At 38.2% G+C, this 25,331-nt stretch overlaps 1 pseudogene; it reads left to right on the top strand.

Moving 5' to 3' along the window:
• The window catches only part of LOC123831081, a 31,527-nt pseudogene extending 6,433 nt beyond the window's left edge, over window positions 1-25,094 (top strand).
• Window positions 25,095-25,331: the final 237 nt, after the last annotated feature.

Raw genomic sequence — 25,331 nt, 5'->3', positions numbered from 1 at the left:
GCTTTTAAGACCTACACCTGAGAGACAAACCCCCCAAATAACTTAGCTTTGAAAACCAGCAGAGCTCATGTTCGTAAGACCCACAAAACTATAGTAAACAGAGAAATGGTTCTTATGGTTGTGTGTGCTCGTGCTTACCTGCTCTAGGCAGGGACCAGCACAGAACCAGATGATTGAGAGGCACCCAGACTTCATGTGAAAGGGCTTATTTGCTTATTTTAAAGCACTGGCCTCTGAGGCAGACATCTAATTTGGTACACATCTAGGGGCCTGCTGGGGTACTCACTAGAAACAGAGGCTGGTGGGAGCCATATTTGCATTCTCCCTCTGCCTCACTCTAGCTTGCTGGGATTTCCCAGAAGGGAACTTGGACCCTTTTCTGGTGCCCTGGATTTCTGTGGCTGCTGCCAGGGGACACCTCTAGATCTCCTGGCTCTGGCAGCAAAGGGAATTTGAGTTCCACAGGACTGCAACAACCAGAAAGACAGTTCTGGGCTGGCTCCCATTTGTGGGAAACATGGACAGCAGATGAAACACATTCCTAGTCTTTCTGTGAAAGAAACCTACTTGTTTGTCCTGGAGCTTCAGCCTGAGGTTCAAGTACTAGTTTGACGCACAAACTTAACAGATGTACTAAACAGATATAGGCAAAACATGCCATCCAAAAGCAATATAATACACATTCTTCTTAAGTGTACATACAACATTCTCCAGGATATATCAGATGTTGGGCCAAAAGACAAGTCTTAAAATTATTTAAGAAAATTTCAGTCATATTGAGCATCTTTCAAACCACAACAGTGTAAAACTAGAAATCAATTACAAGGAGAAAACTGGAAAATCCACAAACATGTGGAAATTAAACAACATGCTACTGAGCAACTAATGGGTCAAAAAAAGTCAAAAGAGAAATCAAACAATACCTTGAGACAAATGAAAATGGAAATCTATTAAAATGTATATGATGCAGCAAAGCAGTTTTAAGGGGGAACTTCATAGTAATAAATGCCTACATCAAAAAATAAGAAAAATCTGCCCTGCTGCTATGGCTCGTTTGGTTGGGTGTTGTGCCACAAAGTGCAAAGTCACCAGTTTGATTCACAGTCAGAGCACATATTACAGGTTCAGTCCCTGGACAGGAAGCGTACGAGAGGCAACTGATCAATGTTTCTACCTCACATCAATGTTTCTCTCCCTCTCTTTCTCCCTTCCTTCTCCTCACTCTAAAAATAAATTTTAAAAATCTTTAAAAAAAGGAAACAAGTCCCCAATAACTACCTAACTTTACACTTCAAGGAACTAAAAAAAAGAAAAAAGACCAAAAGTTAGTAGAAGAAAGAAAATAACCATCTTAGCAGAAATAAATGAAACAGACACTAAAAAGACATTAGAAAACATCAATGAAACTAAGAGCCTGTTCTTTGAAAACAAAACAATTTGTTTGTTCTTTGAAAAGAAAAACAAATTGACAAACCTTTAGTTAGACTCCACAAGAAAAAAAATAGAACTCAAGTAAGTAAAATCAGAAAGTAGAGAGGAGATATTATAACTAATACCCTGATACAACCTGAAATACAAAGGATCATAAGAGACAGCTATGAACAATTATACACCAGCAAATTGGACAACTATGAGGAAATGAATAAACTCCTAGAAACTACAACATATCCAGGCTGAAACATGAAAAAACAGAAAATCTGAATAGCCCAAGTACTGCTGGGCTATTGAATCAATAATTAAAAATCTTCTAACAAACAAAAGTCCAGGATCAGGTGGCTCCACTAGTAGATTCTATCAAACATTCAAAAAACAATGAATACCAATTCTTTTCAAACTCTTAAAAAAATAAAACATGAGAGAATACTTCTACATTCATTTTATGAGGCTGGAATTATCCTGCTATCAAACATACAAGCATGCTATAGTAAAAAAAATTACATTCCAATATCCCTGATAAACAGATGCAAAAATCCTCAAGAAAATATTAGCTAACTAAATTCAACAATATAGTAAAAGGATCATATACCATGGTAAAGGTGGGATTTATTCCAGGGATATAAGTATGGCTCAACAACTTCAAACACATTAATGTGATATACCACATTAACAAAATAAAGGATAAAAATCATATAATCATCTAAATAGGTGCAGAAAAAACATTTGATAAAATGGGTATACAGGAAGCATACTGTAACATAAAAAAGGCTGTAAATAATAAGCCCACAGCTAACATCTTAACTCAATAATTAAAAGCTGAAAGCTAAGATGAGGAAGAAGACAAGGATGCCCGTTTTCATCACTTTTATTCAACACAGTATTGGGAGATCTAGTCATAGCAATTAGGAAAGAAAAAGAAATAAAAGGCATCCAAGTTAGGAAAAAAGTAAAACTCTCACTATTTACAGATGACATCGTATTGTGTACAGAAAACCCTAAAATCCCCACCAAAACTGTTAAAATAAATTAATTTAATAAAGTTGCAGAATACAAAATCAATAGCCCCAAATCTGTTGCATTTCTATACACTGGTAATAAACTATCAGCAAGAGAAATTTAAAAAGCAATCCCATTTGCAATTGCACCAAAAGAATAAAATACCTAGGAATAAATTTAATCAAGCAGCAGGTTAAAGACTTGTACACTGAACACTGTAAGACATTAACGAAAGAAACTGAAGACACACATAAATGGAAAGATATTCTGTATTTAAGGATTAGATGAATTTATATTTTTAAAATTTTGATACTACCAAAAGCAATCTGTAGATTTAACATAATCCCTATCAAATTTCAATGGCATTTTGCACAGAAAGAGAACAAGCAATCCTAAAATTTGAATGGAACCACAAAAGACCCTGAATAGCCAAAACAATCATGAGAAAGATGAACAAAACTGGAGGCATCATGCTCCCCTATTTCTAATTATATTCTAAAGCTATATTAATCAAAACAGTATGGTATTGGTGCAAAAACAGACACACAGACCAATGGGACAGAATTGAGAGCCCAGAAATAAACCCATGCATATGAAGTCAACTAATGCATGACAAAGGTGCCAAGAATACATAATGTGGGAAAAAGTCCCTTCAATAAATGGTGTTGGGCTCTGGCTGGGTTGCTTAGTGGATTGAGCACTGGCCTGTGAATCAAAAGATCACTGGTTCAATTCCCCATCAGGGCACATGCCTGGGTTGTGGGCAAGGTCCCTGGTTAGGGGCACGCAAGAGGCAGTCAATTGATGTTTCTCTTTCACATCGATGTTTCTTTCCCTCTTTTTCTTCCTCCCTTCTCTTCTCTCTGAAAATGAAATAAACAAAATCTTTTTTAAAAAAGGTTGTGGGTTTGATTCCCAGTCAGGACACGTACTTAAGTTGTGGGTTCAATCCCTGGTCAGGTGCATATGGGAGGCAACTGATTGATGTTTCTCTCTCTCTCTCCCCCTTCCTCTCTCTCTAAAAATCAATAAAAACATATCCTCAGGTGAGGATTAAAGAAAATAGTGTTGGAAACACTGGACCACTATCTTACACCATACACAAAAATCAACTCAAAATGGATTAACATCTTGGATGTAAGGCTGGAAAACATTAAACTCCTAAAAGAAAACACTGATGGTAAGCTCCTTGATGTTGGTCTTGGTGATGATTTTTGGGATATAACACCACAAACAAAACAACGAAAGTGAAAATAGAGAAGCGGGGCTACTTCCAACTAAAAAGCTTCTGCACAGCAAGGGAAACCACCAACACAATGAAAAGGTAACTTACTAAATGGGAAAAAATATTTGTAACTCATATGTTTGATAAGAGGTTAATATCCAAAATAGATAAAGCACTCACAACTCAATACCAACCAACCAACCAACAAAATTCTATTTAAAACTGGGCAGAGGATCTGAATACAACTTTTTCCAAAAGGGACATACAGGTGGTCAATAGGGACATGAAAAGGTGCCTAACATCACTAATCATCAAAGCAGTGTAAATTAAAACATACAGGTGGTCAATAGGGATATGAAAAGGTGCCTAACACCACTAATCATCAAAGCAGTGCAAATTAAAACCACAATGAGATGCCACCACACACCTGAATGGCTATTTTCTAAAAGAAAAAATAAGTGTTGGTGAGGATATGGATAAAAGGGAACCCTTGTGCAATATTGGTGGGAAAGTAATTTAGTACAACCACTGTGGAAAATAGTATGGAGGTTCCTTAAACAATTAAAAATAGAACTACAATAAAAATAGAACTGCAATTCCATTTCTGGGAATTTATTAAAAGAAATAAAATCAATAAGATATATGCTCCCTGAGGTTCATTGCAGCATTATTTACAATAGTCAAGATGTGGAAACAATCTAAATATGTATTGATGAATATGGGTACAAATATGAATTGGAATATTATTCATCCATAAAAATAAATGAAATCTTGGCATTTGTGATGACATGGGTAGACCTTGAGGGTATTATGCTAATGAAATTAATCAGACAGAGATCAACAAATGCTATGTAATCTCACTTATATGTGGAATATAAACAACAACAACAAAGCCAAACTAATGACAAACAAGAAAGCAAGTTCATGGATATAGAACATAGATTGGTGGTTGCTAGAGGTGGCGTGAGGGGGTGGAGTGCAGGAAATAGGTGATGGGGGTCAAAAGGTACAAACTTGCAGTTATAAAATAAATAAGTCATTGGGGTGTAATATACAGCATGGTGATTAAAGTTAATGATTCTGTGCTGCAAATTTAAAGTTACTAAGAAAATAGATCTTAAAAATTCTTATCACAAGAAAAAAATGTTGTAACTATGGATGGTGACAAATGTAAACTAGACATTTTAGTGATCACTTTGCAATATATATGAATATCAAATCACAATGTTGTGCACCTAAAACTAACATAAAGTTATATGTCAATTATACCTCAATACAATTATATAGTCAAATCTGTCAGTCTTTTTGTTTTATTTATGATTTGAAATTATATTTGATATCACAAATTTTTTATAATACTCAAGATTATAGAAACAGTCATCTTAGTTTTCTGTTACAACTTTTTCATTTGCTGGTATGGCTCAATTGGTTGGTTGTTGTCCTGCAAACCAAAAGGCTGTGGGTTTGATTCCCAGTCAGGGCACATGCTTGGGTTGTGGGTTCAGTCCCTGGTTGGGGCATGTATGAGAGGCAACTCAATGGATGTTTCTCACATCAATACTCTTCCTCTCTCTTTCTCTCTCCCTTCCTCTCTCTCTAGAATCAATAAAAGAAAAAAAATTTTAAGAACTTTTTCATTTTACTTTTTAAGTTTACATTCTAGTCTCAACCTAACCTGGAGTTTCTGACATAAACTCTATAACATCTAATTGCCTGGTTAACATCTTCACTTTGGTTTCTGACAGTCATTTCACAGTTCCTAAGGCCAAATAAGAATTGTTCAAGTCCCCTTCTACAGATCTGTTCTTTCTCCAGTTTTCCTGACATTAGTAGATGGCACTGCCATTTCCTCAGTAGCTCAAGCCAAAAACTCATCCATCATATTACTGTTCTCCCTGTCTCTCATTCCCAACATCAAATTTACCAGCAAGGTGGGTCAACTCTACCTTCAAACCACATCCTAAATCCATCCATTGTCTCTCCTGCCACTGTTGCCATCTGAGCCTAAGCCAGCAGCCTCTCTTTCCTGGACTGCTATGACAATCTTGTTACTGAGATAATTTCTTCCATTCCTTACCACACACATGCACACATAATTCATTCTCTACATAGCAGCCAAGGAGATATTTAGAAACTGTACACCAAATCATATAACTCCCCTAGTTAAAATTCTATCATTACTAATGTAATAAGATCTAAAGCCTTTGCCATAGACTCAAGGCTCCGTAACGCCCAGTGCCACCAATATGGGGTGGACTCCAGTTCTTTTTCCTTTCCCCTGAGCTCCAGTGTTCTCCAAATAGCTGCTTTAGGGCCTTCTGTTATTCCATCTGCTTAGATTTATCTTCTCTCAGATCTTCACATAGCTGGCTGCTTCTTCATTCAGATCTCAGTGAAAATATTGCCTTCTCAGTGAGGCCTTCTCTGACACCATATAAATTAGCCCCAGTCATTTTCTCGCTCTGCCCTGTTTTATTTCATCATAGTACTCATTATTACCTAATATTTTCTTTATTCTCATATTTCAGGGTGCAAACCAAATGAAAAGACTTCACTAAGCAGTAGGCCCCACTCAGAAAGCTTTACATACAGGCCATGATGGGACCGGGCTGGCACTTTGGAAGACTCACTCATGCAGTAAATGTGAAGGCAAACCCGAGAGGGTGAAAGCAAACACAGAGGACCCAGGGGGAGCCAAGGAGGCTGGTGGTGAACCCTGAAGCTCTCAAGGTCAAACTCTGTGCCTTGTGGCTAAGTCAGGTTGGGTACTCACCATCAAGGTCGAATTTAACCTATTAGAAACATGCTTGTAGGAGCCAGCTTCTTAGTCCCTTGGACCTGTGACAGATGAAAAAGGTGGGAGTTCAGCAAACAAGACCCATAGGAGAGGAAGCCCTGCATTTCCTCTGTGTTCTTTCTTTTTTAAAGCTTCAAACTGAGAAGGAAAAAAATCTGATAAATATATTCTCTTTTGAATTTCCTGTCTGCCCTTAGCCAGCTCTCAGCAAGAGAAGCCAAGTTCTCCTAACCTCTGTGAGGAAGGCCAATAGGCTGACAGCTGGATATCAATATTTACATTCTGTTATCACATCTGTTGAAGAACCCCAGGCCAAAGTAGCTAAACTGAATTATTCTAGTTTTATCTCTCCACTGCTGTGTTCTGAAAAAATACTTCCTCTTTTTTGAAAGCAGGGGTTTTGTTAAGGCCAACATATTTTTTTTCTTCAAATATCATAAAGACGCATCACGCCAAGCGTTAACCCTTCTCTAGCTCAATTGGCACTCAGTATATCTCAAGTGCAAACTGATTGACATGACGTGTTATAAGCCAACATTAAAACAATCTGCCATCTGCAAGACACATCTCTAACACGTCAGTAAACAACAAGAAAAACAGACTTTAAGTGACCACTGACATGAGTCAGCTGTGAGCAGCAGCAAAGGAAAAACACATGAAGGGTCCAGAGGCCTTTCTGGGACTTAAATTTTGTTAAAAAGGAACTGCCAAGTGAAACTTTAGGAGAGTCGGCTGACCACCCAGTGTAGAGACAGTGCTCTAGATGCATTCCACAAATCATGGGAAGGTTGCCAGACATGCACTTTCTTTGGGAAAAGAAAAAAGAAAAAAAAAACCCCACAGAACCTCTATAATATATACCCTTGGCTAGATATCGCTATGATATCAAGTGCCAGATAGCTTAAACAGTTTACCTTTCTTCAGACTGATACTTTATTTTCCTTTTCTTCTCCCATTTTAATCTATGAGATATGCATAGATGCTGTTTGGAACAACCCAGATTTATTTAGAGTGTCCTTATTTTCTGCATTGTACATGGTTGGTTTACATGGGGTTGGTGCTTTGCAGGTAGCTTTGCTAAGGGAGTTCTCTCTCTTGCTAATAATGTAAACATCCACATCTATTTTACAAAATGTGAAGATGGAAGAAAATATCTTTGGTCTTTTAGTTGGCCTTTTAATTAGTTTCTCTTTCGCACACATGGTGTCATTTCAAGCACATTGACTCGATGTCATTCTCCCTTAACCCCATGCTCAAGGTTCCCACCATTGCTCACCAAGATCTGAGTGGAACTTCTTCAGATGCTGGTTGGCAAGGCATGTGGCAGCGTGTTCCCTCACATGCAGCAACAGCAGCCAACAATGGGGCGCTGCTGTGCATGGACCTGTATCCACAAAATCACTGTCAGAGGAAGTGGCCCAAAATAGCTCTTCATGTGTTACTGTTGGCATGAAGACACAACAGCTTCTTTAACATCAGTGTGAAATTGAGGAACAGGCTCACCATTTCTAACTAGAGGTTTGTTTGTTTGTTTGGTTTTTTAAACCATGGAGTTTGAACACTGTTTAATGGGCACTTTTGCCATATTTTGAGTTCAGCAACAGTTAATTACATTCTGCACCTTAAACCTGGTGTGTCATGGACGTTTGTAGGAGGCTATTTTGTGTTTTTGTCTTGTTTTGTTTTGTTTTGTTTTTGACAGCCCAGCATTGGAACCCCTCTGTGTGAGGAATTCCCTATCTCATGAGTGTTGTATAGGAAACATTGCTGAAAAGTCCAGATCTTCTGTTCTTAGTCTTGTTTGCAGTTGGAGGCAGATGTATGACCTAAGCTTGACCAACACAGTTACCAGAGACATGAATTAAATGCCAGGGAGGCAGCAGGGAGGGTCTGGCAGTATGGGTGTGGGGCACCAAAGAAGGCTGAGGGGGTGCTGCAGGGATACCACTGGCCCCACAGGTGGTTCCTTGGCAGCATTCAAGTACAGTTCCTGCTGTTTCCTATCATCCTGCTTCCTGCACATTCCCCAAAACTGGTTCTCCAACATCCCCAGCCATCATCTGGGCTTTCCAGTATCACTTCAACACATTTAAAAAATCATCCAGGACCTGTTTCCGTTGTTCCTTATAGGCCAGGGAAGTGAAAGAGCACTCTGCACAGGGCAGCGATCCAAATCTGAGTCTTCCTAGGAAATATGTTTCGGCATAAACACCAGGTGGACTTCAAGGCCCTACCTTGGCCCAGGTCCTCTCTTTTGTCACCAGCATTGTGCTCCTGTCTTCAAAGGCAGATTGATTCTTATCTCCATTCTTTTTGATGGTAGACCAAATCAGAAACACCATTCAAATGGAACAAAATAAAAAGAAACATCAATGTTCATAGCTAATTCTGATTTCATGCAAAATGGTGAGAACAGATTTGCTGGGGTAAGAGATAAGAGATAAGTTCTCAAGACTTAAACTGATTCCATTTCCCTTGACTTCCTCAGTAATATAGCTTTAGAACTACCCTAGACTTTTTTTAGAGCAGCTCTTCCAACTGCTACCTCTTTTTTCAGTAGCTTTTTTTAATTAAAGTAAAGATTTTTTAAAGCAGTGCTCAAGGTACTATATATTTTAAAATGTAATATTCACAACCAAAAGCTGAGAACAAAGGGGTCAGCTTGCAGTGGTGCTCATACACCTAAGGAAGTGGAGGAGCCAACAGGGATTTAATTTTGGCTTTATGCCTGCCCATGGACTCAAATGATTCTGCACAAACTATGTCTCATCTTTTTTAAGGGTGAAGAAGGCCTTTTTTCATGAGACAGGCACAGATGGTATCAATTTGACTTACACCTTTGAGTTGTCTATAAAGGTAAACAACCATTTGCTTTGTTCAGTTCTCAAGCTCAAGCATTTCTAAATGTGGCCTTTATTTCAAGGGGTGTTTTCTCTAATTTTTAAAATATAATAATACTTAGACTGGGACATGTATGAAGGTATCAATTTCATCCTCTAGCGATGTCTCTGGAAAAGATTTCTGGGAGCCCCTAGGGGTGTTTCCCAAGATGTTATACCCATGTCTGGGTAGTATCTCGTGGCATCTCTCATTTTTCTTCCTTCTTTCGCCTTGCCTCCTACTGCAGCCCTCTCCCCCCAGGCAGTGCTGTGTCCTCCCTGTAGGACCTGCTGCTGCTGCTTGGGCCGTGGCAACATGGGCTTGCCTTTTCTTTACAATTTCCCAGATTCTTCACATAAAACATCCCATCAGGAATATTTTTAAATGGCAACAATAAAAACTAGATGGAAATTTTGATTTATATTATCCAGATTAAAATATGCTATTTGTATTTTCTAACTCATAAGTACTTGGAATTGTTCTGACTCTCAGAATGAAGTGTTACTCTTTTCAACCAGTGAATGAATTTAATCCATTTTGAAGTTTCTCTTTTCTTGCTGTATGTCAATAGATTTTTAAGTCAACATACTTGACCAGAATTTATTTTGAAGTTTGTGAATGAATATCAATCAGTTCACAGAGGCAAGCAGGGTAGACACTAATTATTAAGGACTTTGTGTTTTCCCATCACATGTAAGAAATTATGTCTTGGGCTATTCATTCTTTGCCATATTATATCCTATTACTATGTTCATGTTTAGCATTTTAACTTTTCTTTTTTAGTATTTATGCCAATTTAAAATAATTATTTTCATGAATTATTGTTTAATGTTTGTTTGACAAAACTTCTTACTATTTCCATGTGTACCATCCAAACATAGCCCCTGAGTTGGCCTCCCTAACTTTAACCATTTTGTTGCTCCTTTGTCCTGCTCTTGCCACACCAGCTTCCTTACTATCATGCTGCTTCAGCTCACCAGGCATGTTCCTATTCAGGAATCTTGGCAATTTCTATTTCCTCTACTTGAAATCTCTTTCTCTACATATTCCTAAGTCTCAACCCCCGGCTTTGATTAGATCTATGCTGATGTTTTGAAGGCCTTCTCCTTGACTTCCCTATCTATCTTCCAATTGTTTCCAAGCCCAGATGTAGGGAGGGGTTAGGTCATTATTGTTTAACTCCTCAAGCCCTAAGGATATTTTATAGTTTATATTGCTATTGTAAATGGAAGCTTTTAAAAATTTATGTTTCCTAATTATATAGGAATGTAATTTATTTTGATAGTTGGTCTTGTATTCAGGAAGTTTGGTGAGCATTTATATCAGTTCTAATAGTTAATCTGTAGATTCCCTCCAAATTCCTATGCTTTCAATCATGCCATCTGATGCCAGTTTTGTTTTTCTTCTCAAATCTTTATATTTTTTGGTTTTCTTTTTATCTTACTGGGTAGGACCTCTCAAACAATATTGAATAGGAGCAGTGATAGCTGGTATCCTTGTCTTGTTCCCAACTTTAAAGGACATGTTTTCAATAGTGCACCATTAAATATGACATTTGCAGGAGGTTTTTCCTAAGTACTCTTCACCATAATGGGAAAGTTCCTTTTTATTGTATTTTTCTGAGAGAGATTTTAAAATTGTAAATGCATATTGAAGAAAATGAAGGCAGTATTGCCCTACCACATATTAATGTCTTACAAAGTTACAACCAAGAGTGTGGTACTAACACTAACATAGATAGAACAATGGCAGTTTTATAGTCTAGAAATAGATGCAAATAAAAATAGGAACTTGGATGATTTATTCTGGTTCCCTTTATTTTTCATATTTTCCTTGTATTCTGTTAAACTTTTACCTTAAGTATCTTTATGGCTTCTCTGTCCAGTTCATTGGGGCCATGTCTTCTTGCAGCCTATTGAAGAAGCAGTTTTCTGAAATTTTCTTTTGAGTCCTGCAACAGGTTATTTTCAGAGATTTCTTTGACTCTTCTAGATGATGTTCATTTTTTCTTTTATTTCTTATTCTGGAAGAAATGTTTCAAAGCTCAGCTCTGCTGCTTAGTAGCTCATAATATATGCTGTGTTATTTTTTCTAAGCTTCAGTTTCCTCATCTATAAAAAAGACAATAAGAGCTCCTATAACACTGGGTTTTTTAAAGGAATAAATGTGCTCCTGTGTGTAACATGCCTGTCACAGTGCCCAGCACTGAGCAGCACTCCATAAGTTTAGCCTCAATGAACGTATCCAGGTTTGTTTCTCCTTATTCCTTCTCAATCAAGGCAAGTTCTTGGACAAGAAGTGTGCATTGTCTTTTGCCCTTGTGTAATGGTTGAATTCTTGTTCCAGGTCTGTAGTGAGAGGGTAGGCTGAGGAGCACAACATCATTCCAATTTCTAGCTCTTACTAGGCTTTTACACAGTGCACTTCTAGTATGTTGAATAGACACCTTCTACCATGGTGTTTGGTTCACTTATCCTCTGAACCAAAGTTGTGCATAAGAAATTAAACCCACTCACTGCAATAAAGTTATTCTATCTCATCCCATAGCACTTTATTCACAGAGAATGTGTTCCTAATGTACAATATTCACAAAAGGGTAAGCTTATACCTGAAGAATGTCAGCTCATAACAATGAGGATGACAATAATGCACAATGATGATAATGTTTACTGAGCATTGCACTGTAAATGGAATAAAGTCCCCAGTTAACTCATAGATATTTAAATCAGCAACTCTTCAAACAAAAAGGCACTATAAAACTGTAGTGCTCCCAGTAGGGACCTACATTCCTTGGATATATCAGCTCTTGCATTGGCTTTTTCAGTCTTGATTGAGCCACCTTTGTTGGGGACACTCAAAGCCTAGAACTTCAGTCTGTCTATTAAGCTTGGATGTACACTGCTAATCACAGAAGGGATACATTTAACAACAATAAAAAAAATTAAAAACCATCATACACAGATTCCAATGATGGTTGTAGAAAACTAAAGATACTTGGGATGTAGAAAACCAAAGGTGTTTTTAAAGCTACTATTATGTCTAAAATAGTATAAAGGTTATTATATATCCTTACTAAAGATAAGTTAAAATAAAATAAGTGAAAGTGTTCAAAGTAGGGCAGCCTCCTGTTAAATATTCAGCTGGCTTATAGAGAAATACCTCATTTTCTTTCCATACATTTTTAAAGAGGAAAGTTCAGGGTTAGGGAGTAAATTTAGCCCAAGAATTTTGGACAAGCACAAGCTCCAAGCATGCTGAGATCTCAGCATCAGGCTAATCTACAATGGGCAGAAACAGACTTTGGAAAACTAACTGAGATGTAGAATTGTGTATAGTAACCCCAGGACTGATCTGAACTTGTTTTGGTATCAAGGGTGGTTTAACTCAGAGGACAGAGATGGCGACAGAACTGTGGTGATGTCCTGATTGCTAATGGTATATCTGGTTAGGGACAAATTCTTAGCTCATTCCTGGGGGACATAATCTCTAGGAACAATGATGGTAAACCCCACTCAGAGTACCAGAACCTTGGTTTAAGTTGAAGTTCAGGGAAGGCTCAGGTCCTTGTGCAAATAAGAAAACCAAGAGGGATGCCCAGTGAACACTGCAAGAATAGGCCTGTATGTGCCCAGAGTGCCTATGTGTAGGTTTTCTTTATAAGATTAAATCCATATTTCAGCAGCAGATAGATAAGTTTGCTCAATATGACTGCCTTACTGTGGCTAACTAGAGAATTCACTAAGAGCTTCCTTAGCTTCCTTGCCTACGGTTGAGGGGGACTAAGCCATTCTGACTATAATGGAGGTTTTCTTTTTCAGGTCTGAAAAAGTGTTGGAGCAAGACAGAAATCCTATTCTAATGAGTGAAGAACATGCAGATTAGGTACTATGGATAATCCAAAGAAAAAATATGGCTGCATTACTCCCAGCTTAAAAGCACATATAAGCAAATTTACTTAGTTAAAAATAGTACATTATTTTGTCATTAACCAGAACATTTTATTTTTATTTATTTGTTTGTTTGTTTTAGAGAGAGGGAGAGTGAGAGAGAGAGAGAGAAACATCAATTTCTTATTCCATTTATTCATTCATTTGTTGATTCTTGTATGTGCCCTGATGGGAGATCAAACCCACAACCTTGGCTTATTGGGATGGTGCTCTAACCAGCTGAGCTATCCAGGCAGGACAATAGTGTGCTATTTTGAAGAACAGGTGATATTTAATAAATGTTAACAAATACAGTGGAATAAAAATAGTCTCCTCAATAAGTGGTGGTCAGAGAACTGAGCTTGTACATGCAAAAAAAAAAATGAAACTAGACCACCAACCTATACCATACACCTGAATAAACTCAAAATGGATAAAAGACTTAAATATAAGATGTGACACCATGAAGATCCTAGCAGAAGACAGGCAGTAAAATTTCAGATATCCCACATAGCAATATTTTTGCCAATATATCTCCTAGGGCAAGGGAAATAAAGGAAAAAATAAACAGATGGGACTACATCCAATTAAAAAGCCTCTGCACAGCTAAAGAAACCATCAACAAAATGAAAAGGGAACCTGGTGTATGGGTGAACATATTTGCCAGTGATGCATGAGACAAAGGTTTAATCTCCAAAATATATAAAGAATTCATTCATACAACTCAACACTGGGAAGACAAACACTCCAATTAAAAAATGGGCAAAGGACCTGAATAGATGAATAGACATTTCTGTCAGGATGGGCAGGGTAGGACAAGACAGTGGCTGGACTACAATCAAAATGGCAGCTAGACTACAATTAATCATGGAAGCTGAACTATAACCCAGAAGAGATGGCCTATGTCAAAGGAGGGCGTGAGGGGAACCACCAATGATATGTTGCTGCATTGTTCACAAGGGACCAATCCCCAGCTCCCATGGAGAGCCAACCCAAAATAAAACCCCGTCATTTTCCCTGCTCTGCAGGACTTTCTCAGCCCCACTGTGAGGACTGGGTAACCTCGCCTGGGTACGCAAACTCCAATAAAGTTCTATGCTGCCTAACTTTGTGGCTGACTAGCATTTATTCCTCAGAGGAGTCTAAGAAAACCTTTCAATTTCTCCAAGTAGGATAAATGTATGGCTCATAGACATATGAAAAGATGCTCAGCATCACTAGCCATCAGAGGGAGGCAAATTAAAACCACAATGAGAAGTCAACTCACACCTGTCAGAATGGCCATCATTAACAAATCAACAAACAAGTGCTAATGAGGATGTGGAGAAAAGGGAATCCTAGTGCACTGTTGGTGGGAATTAAAACTGGTGCGGCCACTGTGGAGAACAGTATGGAATTTCCTCAAAAAAATTAAAAATCAAACTGCTTTTTGACCCAGTGATTCCACTGCTGGGTATATACCCTAAGAATCCTGAAACACCAATTCAAAAGAACTTATGCACCCCTATGTTCATAGCAGAGCTATTTACAATAGCCAAGTGCTGGAAACAGCCTAAGTGCCCATCAGTAAATGAATGAGTCAGAAAACTGTGGTACATTTACACAATGGAATACTACACAGCAAAAAGAAAGAAGGAACACCTACCTTTTGTGACAGCATGGATGGATCTGAAAGGCATTATGCTAAGTGAAATAAGCCAGGTGGTGAAGGACAAATACCATATGATCTCACCTATAAGTGGAACCTAATCAACAAAACAAACAAGCAAGCAAAATATAACCACAGACTTTGAAATTAAGAACAAACCTACAGTAACCAGAGGGGAGGTGGAAATGGATAATGGGGACAAAGAGGGGAGGGGTTTTCAGGAACATGTATAAAGGACACATGGACAAAGCCAAAGAAGGGCAGGATCAAGGAGGGGAAATGGGAATGGCCATGGTGTTGGGGACTGGTGGGGAGAAAATGAAGACAACTATACTTAAACAACAAGTAAAAAATGTGAAAAAAAAATAAAAAGGACACATGGACACAGACAACAGTGTGGTGAGAAGGGGGTGGGTAGAGGTGGAAAAAGGTATTGGGGGGACAAATGGTAATGAAAAAATACAACAAAAATGAACTATTAAAAATAAATAAAGATTTAAAAATAAATTAAAAGTGTGTTTAAGGGTGTCAGTAGAGAAAATTAAAATAAGAAGTAGATAAGTAGGAACTTGTTAAAGGCATTTGATACTTTCAGTTTAGCAGAAATATGAGGATCAGATTTAACCTCATTCTGAGAATAATAATTATAAGATAATGTGGAGGAAATTCATTCTCTTTGACTACAACCCCCCTGTATATAGAAACAAAGAATTCTAAAAAAAGGTATCTCTTCAACTGAGAGCTGAGGGTCTTCATGATGCCTGAATGGAGTTTTAAAATAAAGAAAGCAGAGCTGAAGAAGTCTGAGTCAAATAGCCCATTCAATGGTAACATGCAAATCAGGCTGGATTATAGGCTAGAGATGGTACAGGTTTCTCTACTCCATTCATCATTAACTGGTTGCTTCATTAATTCAATCAGTAAATGTGTATTGAACATCTACTATGCACTGATACTTGATCAGACACTCTTAAAAATTTTGATCTAAAATGAACAAACTCTTCTTTACTTTTATCATCTCCAAATAACCACTTCAATTTCTTGCCATGACTGAGCCATAAATGTCCCATAGGGATACCGTGTCTTCTGCAGTCCTCCCCAATAGAGGACCCTCCTAAACACCCCCTTCCCAGCACATTATTTCCTCTCCCTTTTGTAAAACTCCTGCTCCTTAGAGAATTAACTGTCTGCTTATACCTACCTTTTCCCCTCCCCAGCAATCATCTACTGTTCCTCATTCATGTCCAGTGGATGGTTCAGGCTTCCTTTACCTCAGCTCCTATAACCATCTTCAGTCATTTCAACACAAGCTTAGGTGACCCATCAACTAGTTATTCAACAACTTGAATGTCTCCTCTTTCGTTATGTTTCCTTTTCCACTTTGATGAGCCACTTCCAAATCACACCTAGATCAGGACCTGCATCACATCAATGATACTAATGAATGTTCGCCCCCTTCCAACAATTGTTATGTCCTTCTATTTCAAGTACTTAGAAAACAAGAGTTTTTGCCTTTGCCTCTTTCCTTTCTTTCTTTTCTTTCCTTTTTTCTCTTTTTCTCCCTTTCCCTCTTTTATCTTTTTAACCAATATTCTTCCACTTTCTGGTTACCACCTGTCTCCTGTACTCAATTCCTCCTCTATTCACTTTAAAATAAAGTATTATGATTAGATACCTTAATGAACTCTCAGATAATTTCTAATTTGGCAGATTTTGTAGTGTCTCTAGGTATGTCATCTGCAAAATGAAAAAAAATTTAGATTCCTACTTTCCAATTCTTGTCCCTTTATTTTTCTTATTTTTTATATAAGACATACAGTAAAGTAATGAACAAATGCAATGCAATAGTAGAGTTTCTCTGAAAATCTAATCCAAATAGTACCCTATTTTCAATCTCCAAGGCAAATTCTTTAGTTTAAGTTACCATTACGTTTTCACTTGATCAACTAATCTCACCTCCAAAGTGGACTTCTCAATTCTCTGTTCCTCTCCATTCCTCCTGCATTTAACAGCCAGAGTAATCTTTTAAAAACAAAATCTAGGTTATGTCATTTCCTTGCCTGAAACCTTCCATTGGTTTATAATTGCACCTAGAGTAAAATCCAAAACTTTTAAGAGAGTCTACCTATTCAAGCCCTTCTTTTTGCAGGAGATCTTCTCACATTACTTTTATTTCCTAAAGATTATGAAGCTTTCCTGCCTCTGGTCCTTCTCAGTGGCTGTTCCTTCTTCCTAGAATGCTCTTTCCCTATTGAGCTCCTACTCAGAACACTCCAAGAGGGGCCCTCTTATTCTAGAAATTTGGTCAGCTTATTCTTTTTTTAATATTTCATATAACTCATCATTTTTCTTTCAGAGCATGTACTACCTTTTGTAATTATATATATTTATTTGTGTGGCTACTTAATATATGTCTCTCCCATTATACTAAAAGCTCTGTATGTTTATCCCCTCATTGTTAGCCTCTGGCAATTTGCCCAGAAAATACTGTACTCTTAATAAATATTTATTAAATGGATAATGAGGATTTAAAGATGAATAAGACACACTCCTAGCTCAGAAAATGCACATACAAATCTTTCCCTCCAGTCTCAATTATTTGTTTTCCTTACCAGGATTAGAAATGGCAATAAGAGCAAGATGACATCCATGATCCTGACTTCATATTCCTTAGTGAGAGGAACTTTGGTGAGAAATTGACTAAGATAAGCAGTTACAGCAGCCTGAATCTGGGCCTGAAAATGTCAGGAGAAACAGGATAAATGGGGGCAACAAAATAAATACAGGATTTGTTCATTGCCCATCCAAATATGGAATCTAGGACAGCTAAATTACCCATGATTGGAATTTACTGGAGTATAGACCTAAACATTTCAATACTTATATTCCTTTTCACACATGTTATATCTCCCTTAATTTCTTTAGAAATACGAGTATTTTAAAAAATATTTTGTTTATTTATTTTTAGAGAGGGAAGGGAGGGAGATAGAGAGAGAGAGAGAGAGAAACATCAATGTGCGGTTGCTGGAGGTTATGGCCTGCAACCCAGGCATGTACCCTGGCTGGGAATCGAACCTGCGACACTTTGATTCGCAGCCTGCGCTCAGTCCACTGAGCTACACCAGCCAGGGCTAATCTTTTTTAAAATATGAGTATTTTTAATGGTGTCGCATGTGAGTGACTAAGGGAAAAATCCAGACTTTTGCCCAAAGGAAAAACAAGTGGCAGCAATTGTTAGCTTCCAAAGCCAGAAGCAGCCCAGGTTACTTGAAAATAAATGTGAAGTTCTATGAATTTAATACAGGTTGAATGGCAAATATTTGTTCATTTTTAGATATTCCATCTTTCTTCTAACCTTGAATGACAAACCATGTTTCCTCATATTCCTGGATGCCTACACTGTTGCCTCAAATCCCAAACTTTCCTTACTCTCCTGAGACCTTCACTTTGCAGCATCTTGTACCTTCAGCCTCGCTTTCTCTCTGTATTGGAAACATCTCTCTGAGCTATAAATATGCTTGTTTCTTCTTTCCCAAAGTTCATATTATCCTCTGGTTACAATATAATTTATATTTTCCTTTCTCATTAAAGCCTTTCCATTTTCACACCTCCCACTCCTTAACCCACTGCAATCTGGCTTCCACCACTCATGAGAATGCCCTCTGGAATGACTTCCTACCTGACAAATCCAAAGAGCTTTTTCTAGTCATTATTCCAGTGGTGACCCAGTAAATATTGAACAACTAGCTTCTAAGAACAGGAGTTAAGGAGCCTGGATTAGTAGTGTATTGCACTTTCAGTGGTGCAACTATGTTCACCAGGGCTCATTTCAGCTACCAACTTGGTGCCAACGGGCTTACAAAACTGAAAATTTAACATTGGGTCTGTGAGTCATTACAAGCCTTCTAAACCTGCTGTTACATGAGTATCTGTTGATCAATCCTTGTTTCAACTTCCCACTCTCTTGCATTGTATGACACCATACCTTTGAGACCCCCCTCCTACGTTTTTGACTATTTCTTGCTTGTTATGTTCTTGACTCGTTTTTCTTCTCTTGCTTAGGAGCTGAGTTTCTTTCTCTGGGATTTATACTTTGTCCAATGCTGTTCTTGCTCAACAAACTTTCCTGGTGAAATAAAATACAATCTTACTGTTTCAAACATATATCTCTTATACAGAAGTTCTATCCTAACTGCCCAGTGTATATCTCTAAGGTCAGACAGACTCCTCAAACCCAAAATGTCATAATCTTTCCCATAATCTGGCTTTACTACCTCTGTTTAATCTATAAAACATGGCTTTAGCTCCTAAATAATTCTTAAATTTATCTGTTCCTCTCCATTCCTATCACTGTTACTAGTCCTAAGAACTGGAATAATCTATAAAGCAATCTATAAGATTTAAAGTTAACAATGTCCTTCCTTAATGTCAGATGGTTCAGTGGGGCACCACCACTTGCTGGCAGCATTTCTCAAGATGTGTTGTAGGGTGAAAAAAAGAGGTTTTGCAGTCAAATAAGTATAGGAGTTACTGAGTTGAACAAAGCAAAGTTTTGTTTTAATTTGTTTTCAATTTTCAGAACCTTTAATACGCCAATGTGCATTAGGGATTTCTGAGAATAATGGAATATTCAGGGATTTTCAAATATATTTGGCGAGCTTAAACTTTTATTTTTTAGTGGGAGGAAGGAATGAGTTAAAATACTATGACCTGAAAAAAACTCAAACTCAGAGAAACATAGAGTAAAAAATTGGTAGGCAGGGGCTGTGGGAAAAGTACATAAGGAGAGGCTGGTAAAAGGGTACAAACTTTCAGCTCTAAGATGAGTGAAGTCTGAGGGTCTAGTGTGTAACATGGTGACCATAGTCAATAACACTGTATTGTATAATTGAAATTTGGTAGGTAAGCAGAACTTAAATGTTCTCACCAAAAAAAAGGGAGGGGAAAATTTTGTGAGGTGATGGATATGTTAATTAACTTGATGGGGGAAATCCTTTTACAATTATATACATTTTGAATCATCACATTGTACACATTAAATATCTTATAACTGTATTTGTCAATAACACCTCAATAAAACTGAAAAAGAAAACACACCATGTTACCTGGGAGTTGAATTCAATCTCTCCCATGTTGTAACAGTCTTGAACAAAGCCTTCCTTAAAAAACCCACTATTACCATTTCACAGTACCTACGCATTTCTAAGAACACAGTACAGTGTGATTCTGGTCTAACTAACCAGAATCAAAGCCTCAAGAAACACAAAGCACTTTTTGACCTCATCTCTGCCTACCACTTGAACCTCAAATCCTTCTGCTTGCTGCCTGAGATCTTAAATTCCAACACTACATTTTTGTAAGTAACCATATAAACCATGTTGTTGGCTTCTTTTTTTTTTTTTTTTTTAGTTCAGGCTCTGCTCTCAGCAGGAGTTTGTCTTTATTAGCTTTCTTATCTAGATGACACCTATTTTGACATTCAGTTCTGCATCATTTCTTCAAGAAATTTCTTTCTGGTTTTTCCAATAATCTCTATTTGAGCTAGATGACTATCTTTCATATTGATACCCAGTGTACATCTCTATCATTGCACTTGCTGCTTTATTCTATCAACATGTCTGTGCTTGTTTCCCTTCCAGATTGTGAGCTCCTTGAATGCAGGGACTATATATTACTCATTTTTGCCATCTAACATAGTACCTGTCTATATCATGTCTTTTTATTCTGAGATTTTTACATCTGGGATTTCCCTGACCTTGGAGTGACTGTCCTTCCCAGGCCTAGTCAATTCCTAGAGATAGTAAAAGACTCACCTGCAGACACACCTTTTGTATGCAAACTAACCAATCCATAAGCTATACACCTAACCACCTCCTTTATTAGGTTCTCACAAGGCCCTCAATACTCCACACCATTATTCCTCTGCCCTAATTACTCTGGAGCCAGGTAAGAGACAACTAGAGACAGCTCCTATACCCCAGAGCCTGCTGAAATTACTCAAACTAGTCAATCCAAAGCTTGCTTACCCAAGCTCATTAGTTCTTTCCACAGAAACCACCATAAAGGCTACTGTCCATGTTTCCCCAGCTCTGGTGCTTCCCCATGTGGCCCTGTATGGTGTGCTATACCGTGCCTCCTGATTCTAGGGATCTGTATGAACATCTTCCTCCATGACAATTATTTTCATGTCTGTGTGTCTTACCACAACTGATAAAAGCAAATCCCAGGTACTTTTTAAAACACTGTCACATGGTGGATATTCAATAAGTGTTTGTTGAATAAATAAATGAATTAAATAGTTTGCTCTCAGTAAAAATATACGAGATCTGCCCAGAAGGTATCCAGCCATGTAATATAAAAAATAGGCATTTATTGAAGAAGATACAAATACAAGAAACACTGTACATAGGACAACGGTGCCTCAGTCCCCTTCAAAGTAGGCACATTGGGACCTCACACAGCTCTCCCAATTGCCATCAGCTGCCCCATCATATTTTCCTGAATCTCATTGATAATCTGAAATCTCTTCCTTTTCAAAGGTGATTTTAGGTTTTGCAAAAGCCAGAAGTTGCAAGGCACCAAATCTCAGGTGTGGGAGCGCAGAGTCACCTGGGTGATTTGATGTTTCACCAAAAAACTCTGCATAAGACATGATACATGAGTGGCCATGTTGCCCTGATGAAGCTGCCAATCAGTAGTTGCCCATAGCTGTGGCCTTCTGAATCACCCAAATTGTTTCTGTGGAAGAATGTTCAAGCTTAATGCAAAATTTGATGCAGATTCGTTGCTCTACTCAGTCATTTTGAATGAGATGGTCACACAGTACACACGCTCACTCAACAGTATCTACTGCCCGCACTGACTAGTACAGTGAAGTTGTCATTGGTCACAAATGCCCATTCCAGTCCATTCTCCTTGGCTGCCAGGTTACATCGATATCACACAAACTGTTCTTGTTATATTAACAATGGCTGGACGTTTTCTGGACAGACCTCGTAAAAACTGCTACTCTGAGATAGCTTTATATTGTGACATTGGTGAATCTATCATAGAAGAATGTAATTGTCCTTCTTGACATCAATAGCTAAGCCATATCTTCAAAACAAAACAAAACAAATCTCTTTCATGAAAAAAAGAAAGGAATTTTATGCTGTTTCCTACCTTTGCTGAATATAAAATGAAAAAAGCAGGGGGCAAGTTTCAGTTGCAATAAGAGAGTTAGCTAGCTTCCTTTCCCTGTCTTTAAATCTAACCCTTAAATTAGGAATAGTGAGGAGAGTCCATAAATTAAGACAAGGTTAACACTGAGACACTCTAGTTAAAACCCTGTCTAGGAGATGGCAGGAGAATTCCCTTCCATCGTATCTGAAAAGCATTATATCTAAGAATTCCCTTCCATTACATACATGAGAAGCATGGATGCATACGAATGCTGCTGCAGGACATCTGTAAACACTCTGGGCTCATGTAAACAAATGTGAAAGGAGACCATGTCCTTCATTTCCAGTTAAGCCTGGTCACTGAAGCAGTTATGAGTCTTTATGTTATAAGTGCCAGAAAAACCTAACTCAAACTAGTTTAAACAATCACAACTCACTGGCACACAAAAGGTAAGTCTGGAGGTAGAAAAACAATGAAACAGAAAAGGTTTTTAAAAAACACACATGCAATAAAACCATATTAAAAGGGAGAAAAAAGAAAGTATGAACACAGGATTTAAGTGGAGGGTTAAATGAGGTCAGGGAAAGTCAGAGTTATGGGAGGTCAGGAGAGGGTTATGTGAGGTCAGGGAAGGTTATATGAGATGGGGAGGAAGCCATATGGTTAAGATTGGGGTTATTTGTCAAGGTTCTAACTTTTGTTTTGTATAATGGGTTTTAGGATGTTTGTTACATTATGGGAAATATAATAAATACACAAGTAAGCACACTTAGTTGGAAGCAGAGCTAAAAGTAGAATATAAATTTTCTGAACCTAGTCCAGAGGTCAAGGCTGCTTGTGCACAGAGAAAAGCTGTTGTCACCAGGGGTATGGACTCCTCGTCCAATAGCGCCTCCTTTGCAACAGGGAGAAGGAGCAGGGAGACTTTGTAATCTTCTGTACTCAAGTTGGCAGAAAGTCAGGGCCTTATTGTATGACAAGAGAGGACTGAGACAGAAGAATTTCAGATAAAATAAATATGCGTATACAGAGTGAGAGGCAAAAGTAGGTTTACAGATGTGAGTATGTAAAACACAGAGTTTGTTCATGTATTATTATTTATTGTATTATTTTGTATATGAACAACTGTAAACCTACTTTTGCTCCACCCTCTATTCTTTTTTGTAGAGAACAAGTTAAATAATAGCCATTCCTGAATAGATTGATGGAATTAAATCAATAAACCCCAAACAGTTGTTAATTGATGAGATCCTCCTTTCATTGTTAACTAAGAATTTGCAAATGCTGAATAATTAATTTTTGCATCAATAGTGAACACAATTTAGTAATAGGAGAGCTATCTGATTAAGAATTTAAATCTTAGGTCATGACCCATAACAAGTAAGTCTGACTCTTTTTTTATTAAATCCCAAATGGGTAAGATCTTGAAATAATATATAATATGTAAGGCTTACATGACAGAACAAAAAAAAGCATTTCAATATTTTCACACTGACTCTTTGGTTATGTTATATGGGATTGGGTGGAAGCAGAGACAAAAACTAAACATGGGCCTTACAGAAAATGGTTTTCTACTTCAGACCATGTTTAAGTTTTTTTTCCGAATGACTGGGCAATATCAGTAAAGCCATGAGTCCTCAGGCAAAGTAAAACAGAGCTCAATAATTTTTTGTGAATTTGATCAGTACAAAAAGCTAAGCTAAATCATACAAAGAAAAAGAACTCTCAGAAACACATTTTTCTCTCCTCCCCATTCATACTCCCCCCAACACTTACACACCATCAGTTTATTCTTGAGCAAAATTTGTTTTGGATTTTCATTTTACTTTTTTCCCCATATTTAAAACTTAAGAAAAGTTTGCTAATAGTGTGCTGACTTGATATGGTGTGGAACTTAAATATTTACCAGCACACAGGCATTACAAAAGTCAGAACACAAGAACTGGCATCCAAAACAGAGTACTTTACTCCTCCCTCAGAGTGAATGGAGACCAGAAATTGGACATTTATGACCCCCAAAAGCAGAATTTCATCCAGCATTTCTCCCAGATTGTCAAAGCGCTGACTGAGGATGACATGGGGCACCAAGATACTGGAGATGCTATTGCCTGGCTCAAGGAGGTCCTGAAGTACAATGTCATTGGAGGCAAATACCCAGTGGGGTTTTATATTTCAGGAGCTGGTGGAACCAAGAAAGCAGGACACTGATAGGCTCAGCTGGCTATGACTGTGGGCTGGCATGTGGAACTGCTCCAAGCTTTCTTCCTGGTATCAGACAACATTAATGGATTCATCCCTCACCCAATGGGGGCAGATCTGCTGGTATCAGAAGCCAGGCATAGGTTGGATGCGATAAATGGTGTTATGCTTCTGGAAGCATGCATCTACTTACTGCAGAAGCTCTAGTACTGGGAGCAGCCCTGATATCTGAATCTGATCAAGATTTTCCTGCAGAGTTTCTAGCAGACTGAGATTGGACAGACCCAGACTTTAGCACAGCCCCATAGGGCAATGGGGATCATGGCAGACTCACCAAAAGGAAGTACAAATCTATTGTCAAGTGTAAGACAGCTTTCAACTCCTTCCGCCTTCCTGTAGCTGCTGCCATGTATATGGTGGGGAAAAGGGGGAGAAGGAACATGCCAAAGCCAGGAAGATCCTGCTGGAGATGGGAGAGCTCCTTCAGATTCAGAATGATTCTGTGCCCTCTTTGGGGACTCCAGTGTGATGGGCAAGATTGGCACTAACATCCAGGACAACAAATACAGCTGGCTGGTGATTCAGTGTCTGCAACAAGCCTCTCCAGAACAGCGCCAGATCCGACAGGAGAACTATGGGCAGAAAGAGGCCAAGAGGGGGGCCTGCATGAAGGTGCTCTGTGAGGAGTTGAATCTGCAGGCTGTGTTCCTGCAATATGAGGAAGACAGTTACAGTCACCTTGTGTTTCTCATCAAGCAATACTCTTTGCCCCTGCCTCCAGTCATCTTCCTGAGGCTAGCACACAGGATCTACAAGCAGAAGTGACTTAGAGACTGCCAGGGCATGGAGGAGAGGCTCTCAACAAATTACAGTAAATCCTCCAAAAAAAGAGTCAGGACACTCTTGTTTTTGTTTTGATTGTGGTCAGTTTGACCAGAGAGGCACAAAAGCCAGTGTGATGGCTATGTCTGGTCTGCCTCGTCAACTTGTCAAGAATGTTCTAGAAATTACTAGATAATTACCCTGTGATCTGCTTCATTCCAGCCATGTAGACTCAGCTCT

Source organism: Phyllostomus hastatus, unplaced genomic scaffold (assembly GCF_019186645.2).
Source record: "Phyllostomus hastatus isolate PE091 unplaced genomic scaffold, TTU_PhHast_1.1 phas_scaffold_1674, whole genome shotgun sequence".
Taxonomy (NCBI): domain Eukaryota; kingdom Metazoa; phylum Chordata; class Mammalia; order Chiroptera; family Phyllostomidae; genus Phyllostomus; species Phyllostomus hastatus.
The sequence above is the reverse complement of the archived record's forward strand: the minus strand, read 5'-3'. Positions and strand labels throughout refer to the sequence as shown.